Below are 6,190 nucleotides of genomic sequence, written 5' to 3' on the forward strand. Positions count from 1 at the left end.
ACATTCTAAAATCAAAATGAAGTAAAATCAACATAAACATAAGATCAACAAAGCATCGTGGTACACAAAAGGAGGACACACAGGACAGCACAGTCAACATACTAAACATTAACTGTAATAATTAAAGTTCAACGTACAAAAAGTACTTGTGTATTTATTGCAAGGTTTACTATTGGAGATCAGCAGCTTGATGGATGTTGGGACAAATGATAACTTTAGTCTGTTTCACATCTCGGAATCTTCTTCCTGATGGCAGACATTCACATTCAGGAAAGAGAGGTTGTGGAGGGTCTGCCGTGATTCTTCCTCCTTGTTTTCTAACAGCTTGCTTGTACTGGCTCTGTATGGACTTGTACTCCTTCCTCCCTGTCATCCTCACAGTCTACTTATTAGCTGCACTGTCAAGTTGCCCAATCATGCTGTGATTTCATATTTGTCATATATGTCATTATTCTCAGTGATGCTCTTGTTCATCATAGTCCATACAAAATACCCAGCCTACATGCCGTTGTGTTGTCATGCTACTGTTGATTTCATGTGTCATAAAGCCTATCTCTCTTGTCTGTACAGAGCAGTTTGTATCCGCATTTTCTTTTGCTTTTGTATTTCCAAAACCTTTTCACAGCGTCCAGTTATTGTGTGTTTTCCATGTTGTATGCAGAGGTGTCAAATGTATGCACATTCACTACTGGGATAGAAGTATAGATACTAGGGTTCAAAATGACTTCTGTGCAAGTTGTAGTATAAACTCACTCTTTTTACTCAAGTAAAAGTGTAAAAGAACTGGTTTCAAAAAAGTATTAAAGTAAAAGTAATGTAATTAGATGGTGAGTTTTAGAAACAATTAGCTTGTGGTACTTGGGTGCACAGAGGTCACAGCACATTCGAAAAGAGTGGGTTTTGCATCCAGCCATTTCGAAAACGTCTTCCAGGTACGGTCAGGGATGTAGAAGTGTTGGTGGGTCTTTCTGGCTACCAACCTCCTCGCTTGGTTGGGACATTTTCGCTCGCGTTCTCTCTGTCTTTAGTTTTGTAGTCCTGGACATATTGGCACTAGATGAAAATTTGGAAGATTTCTAAGTGATAATAGTTTGTTCTAAGAGAGGACATGAATGTGTGTACCAATTTTCACAACAATCATGGAAAGTTAAGATATTTAAAGGCAAATGTGTCAAAGTGTTTGTGAGGACTGAGGCAAAGTCAGTGCATCACCAACATCAGCTGGGGTCATCCTCTGGAGATCACAAATGTCTGTACAAAGGTTCATGCATTGGCATTCCATACAACAGTCGTTTAGTTATTTCAAACTGTAACAAAGTGGTGTAAAAACATCTCCATAAGCATATGGGCTGCCATTCAAAGATTGACTAAGTTCCCAGACTCACTCAGCTGTTTAGGACAGGAATCAACCATGGGTGATGTATTTATTTTATTGCTCCTACAGATACAGTTCATTCCATTTCAATGCTCACTGTCTGAAATTAAAATCTTCAAATAGTGTTGGGAATTATCAGTAAACATGTTGCCTTTCAGTGCACCCGATTCAACTCCCCAATCGATCTAACATGGCCGAAGAATAAGCTCTTGTGCTCCAAAACATGCGAGTACAAACATTCTTACAAGAAACCAACAGAACACCAGGCTCATCAGAGCAGATTAATCACTCATGGCCAAAAAGAACAGAGTGATGGACGATAGGGAGAGAAGAGCATGGGAAAAGGAAGGAAGGAGGCATGAAATGGAGATAAAGATGGCAGAGGGAATAGAGACTGAGACATGGGGGAAGATTGGGAAAGGGTGGTCTGCTGGATGACCTGTCGATATTTGAAAAATAGAAAAAGTCAGACAAGGACACGACCAGAAGCATCCCCATTATTTCATACACGCATCCTAGACACAAAGAGATCATGAATGTGAAAAAGAAATGTCTGCAAAGCAACAGCATCATCTATAACTGTTATCTTTGTGTGTTTGTGCGTGTGCGTGTGTGTGTGCGTGTAGCTTAAACATTGGGTGATGATGTATTCTAGTGGTAAAACCTTTGTTTAATGATGCCTTCAGGCAGTGCACGACAGGTTAGGGAACGCACCTATAATGCATTAGTACTCTCTACACACACACACACACACACACACACACACACACACACACACACACACACAACTGAGGTTTAAACTCAAGGTCACACACATACACACATATCTATGTATACACAATCAGCTTAGTCACATTTGATAGGGATACACATAAATGCACACAGAAGAACACCAACTGTCTGTCATTGCGTGAGGGTAAAGCTATACGGTTTCATGCCCTGAGACTTTGATAAATAATGTACCAAATATATACCTTCTTAAAAGAAGCCTCTTTTGTGTATGTGCTTCCTTATTTGAAAGACGAATCTCCGTTGGAGGAGTCAATGCAATGTGTTGCTCTCAAAGACAAACACTGACTTTCTCTGCATCTAGCCAACAAGTCTTCACCCATACACAAATAATTACACTCTTTCCTTTCCGCGCGCACACACACACACACACACACACACACAATGCACACAGGCGCCTCGACACACTTCCCTTGCGGGTGGGCAGAATGAATAGCTCAGCTGTCCTGTATTGACAGCAGAATTGATGTTGTCTGATTCACAGGTGACTCATTCGACCACAGTCAGAAGAGACCTCTTCTCAATGCTTCACTGGCTCACTGTGTGTGTGTGTGTGTGTGCGCGTGCGTGTGTGTGTACGTGCGTGCGTGTGAGAGAGGGAGTGTATATGTTAGTGATATATTGCAGGTTTCTGCTGCAATGAGTATGCATTTAACAAGCTTTCATTTGGAGCAACACAGTAAATGTGTGTTTTTGCATGTACCAACTCACATTTCTAACGTTTAATACCATTTTAGTTGTATGAACTAACTAAGTAGTTTACTATGGATTAGATATCTATATCCATGTAGAAATCCATTTAACTCAGGAAAGACCTGTACACACATCAACTAGCTCTCATAGAAATAATGTTTGCATACCACTTTGCAAGACTAATGTGCAGCAGCAAATAATGAAAAAGTGAAAATGTTCTTGACATTAAACCAAAACCATGATCTTTCACTTTAACCTTTACCAAAGTCATACCAAAGTCACCAATGGTTGTTTCATAAAGGAGTAAACCAAAGAATATTCAAGTTTTAATTTTGAGAAAAAAAAATCTAAATTGGTTACCATAAAACACAAGTTTACCTGTGTTAGAAACAAAAAAAATGCTACTGACAGGCCAGGCAGACAATCCCCTAAGTTGTATCAGAAAGCTCAAGATTGTTGTAGCATTCACTGAAACTGTTCACATTAATTTCCTTTTATAGATTTTGGGCAAGCAGACAATACATATAACATCATATTCCTAGATCTATACAGCATCATCATTATTACATTTACAAGTAGAAATGGCTTCAACAGCTTTGTATGTTTTAGTCATTGCTTATTTCATTGAGTTATTTTGAGTATAAATTGATTTGACTAATTGATTTGACCACAAGTGATACAAAATGATGTTCTATGAACCATGATCACTGTAACTAATGATCACATTTTTAGTAGCAAAAGGTTCAGTGACAATGCTATGTGTTTATGTAATGCTATGTGTTAATTTAATATTACAAAAGTGACTGCAATGCTACTATAAAACAAAAACCTATATATAACTGATGGGACAATGTGCAGTGGCTTTTAGTTTTAGTTTAGTGTTAGACTGCGGAGCTGAAATCAACATGCATCTCTGAAGGCTTTGTAACATGTTTAACACATTTTTTCATTTCATACATAATTGTTATAGATGTACAAACGTGTCACTGTAGGTCACATACCGTCCGTGCTTCAACTTCCTTCTTATTTGCATTTGAGGAAAATGTATTCTTGCTTGGTGCTTTAAATTGGCTTCTTTTTAGTCTTTACAAACATGTGGTGTCACCCTTAGTGTAGTCTATCTCCACGACGTTAAACTTCCAGGATTTTTCAGGTGCCGCTGGAAATTCCGATGGATGTCTTTCGTTTCGGCCAGGTGTCAAAGACCTTCCGCTTTCTTTGTGTTGGCATGATAATCTCTGGTGGATTTGTGAGGACTGTGGTTAACAGCTCCTCAGATCTCTGCAGGGTAAATCCAGACAGCTAGCCAGACTATCTGCCCAATCTGGTTTTCTATTGCATGATTAAAAGAACTTTCGAACATACATGTTCCACCAAAATAAGTTCCTTCCCAAGGCTATTTTGCAGTGCTGTGGAGGAAGGTCTGGCAATGCAAGACTACCCTTTGAGCACTAATCTACATGTAATATAGCTATCCCTTCAGACAAGAGCCGTTAGTTTATCAGAAAGTAGAAAATGGCCCATACAGCAGTCACTTCCCTAACTGGAATGAGGAAGGGTGAAAGCAAAATGTTCCATGTACAGGTGAACACCTGATGTTGCTTCCTGTCACAATGGATAAAGCTTCAGCCAGTATGTTGTCAATGCATGATAACACCGTAAGAGTAAATGTCCACCTATATTTTTGGTGTGATACGGCTAAAAGCATAAAAACATAATGTCCATGACATTGCAGTTGAACTTCATGAAGGGACCATTGGATCTGTATTCAGTTTTCAAAATGTCACATGCAATCAAAATTAATATTTGTCCATTAATGTTGACTGCATAACACATTCCATCTATTAAATGTCCACGTTGCCTCTTGAGCAACAGCCCACTTATCTGATAAATATATAGCTTACCCGCTCTGTCTTAACTACTTATTAGTCTGAGTTTTTCATCCCCTTTTCTTTTCCACTCACATCTGTGCTTTTTCTGCAGGAGCATCATGGGAAATTTCAAAAAAATTAGGTGAAGCCCTGAGCCTCTTTCTTATCTCAGCCAGGGTTGTCTGCTCTATCATATACCATACCTAGCAAACAGCCCTTTTCAACAGGCCTGACTTTTCCACAGCTTGTAATTGTACATAGCCCCATGTTCTCTGAAGCTTACATCCAACTTTTACATGGACTTTAACATTGTCTGTTGGCTGGGGGATTTTTTTAAGTGAAAACCTGGTTAGTGCACTTTCATCCTCTACTGTATCACCACAGGGAGCTCCACTCCAACTCACCTTGTTCAAAAATACCAAATTGAGACTAAAGCCCAGTACTTCAGACCAAAGATCTGCGCTGAGACAAAATTGTTTTAGAACGTTGCAGAGAAATGTTTTAGCAGTCTCAGCTCGACTCAAACCAGCTGATGGTGTCGCCTGCAACTCAGCTGGTCAAGTCTCCAGAGGGTGGTTTTAGAACGTTAGGGACGTGATCTGTTTCAACAGCCAATAGCAAAGTCATCTGGTAAAGTTAGCTAAAATAAATTATCCATAATTCATTTTATTTCTGTTACAAGATGTCAACAGAGGCTCAACGTGCGCCGGCAAGTACAAATCGGTCACACTAGAAAGTGACTGATTCACGGCTTTGTCCTGTAGGCACTCTCTCTCACTTCAGATCAATACAAAACCCACATTCATATTTAGATGCAACAAATTATATATTTTGCTTCTATATATTTAGCTTCAAAAAGACTAAGTTGGAAGTTAGGATGGAAGTCATTGCTCTGGCGTTGCAAGTTCTAACTTGTGTCATTGCAAATCTTTGTTCTGAACTGGTCAGTATGATGTTAAGGAGATCATGGAAGTGTGTCAGATGTTGAGGACTTAAGTCACAGCACAGTCATTAATTAGACTCTGAGTTTGATGTTTAAAAATGTTGCTTTTCCTTTGATACCAGCTTTCCTCTAGCCTATAGCATTCCAATCCGCCCTCATGGCGTGGCCAAGTTTGCCTCCATACACTTGTTGGATGAACTGTATTCTCTGCACAGACTGTGTTTATCACTCAAAGTGCAGAAGGGGGCACTTGCTCTCTTGTGTGTGTGACCGACAGATTTCCATGACCACAGCACCTGCAGCACTGTTGTAGAAGTGGTTGGATTAGGAGGATTCAATTATCAGTGGGTGTGATAGCAGCTGGCTTTAATCAAGGCCAATCAGATCATCTCCTCTCAAGCCTAGTTAATGCAGTACACACCACCTTGCTGATTTGTTATGTAGAAGATAGTTCAGCAGAGATTCCCTTGTGAGTTAACCAGCTGGATTCAGCACATTAAAAAGGTACCCTGTGGAGTT

This window comes from Etheostoma cragini, chromosome 16 (genome assembly GCF_013103735.1).
Source record: "Etheostoma cragini isolate CJK2018 chromosome 16, CSU_Ecrag_1.0, whole genome shotgun sequence".
Taxonomy (NCBI): domain Eukaryota; kingdom Metazoa; phylum Chordata; class Actinopteri; order Perciformes; family Percidae; genus Etheostoma; species Etheostoma cragini.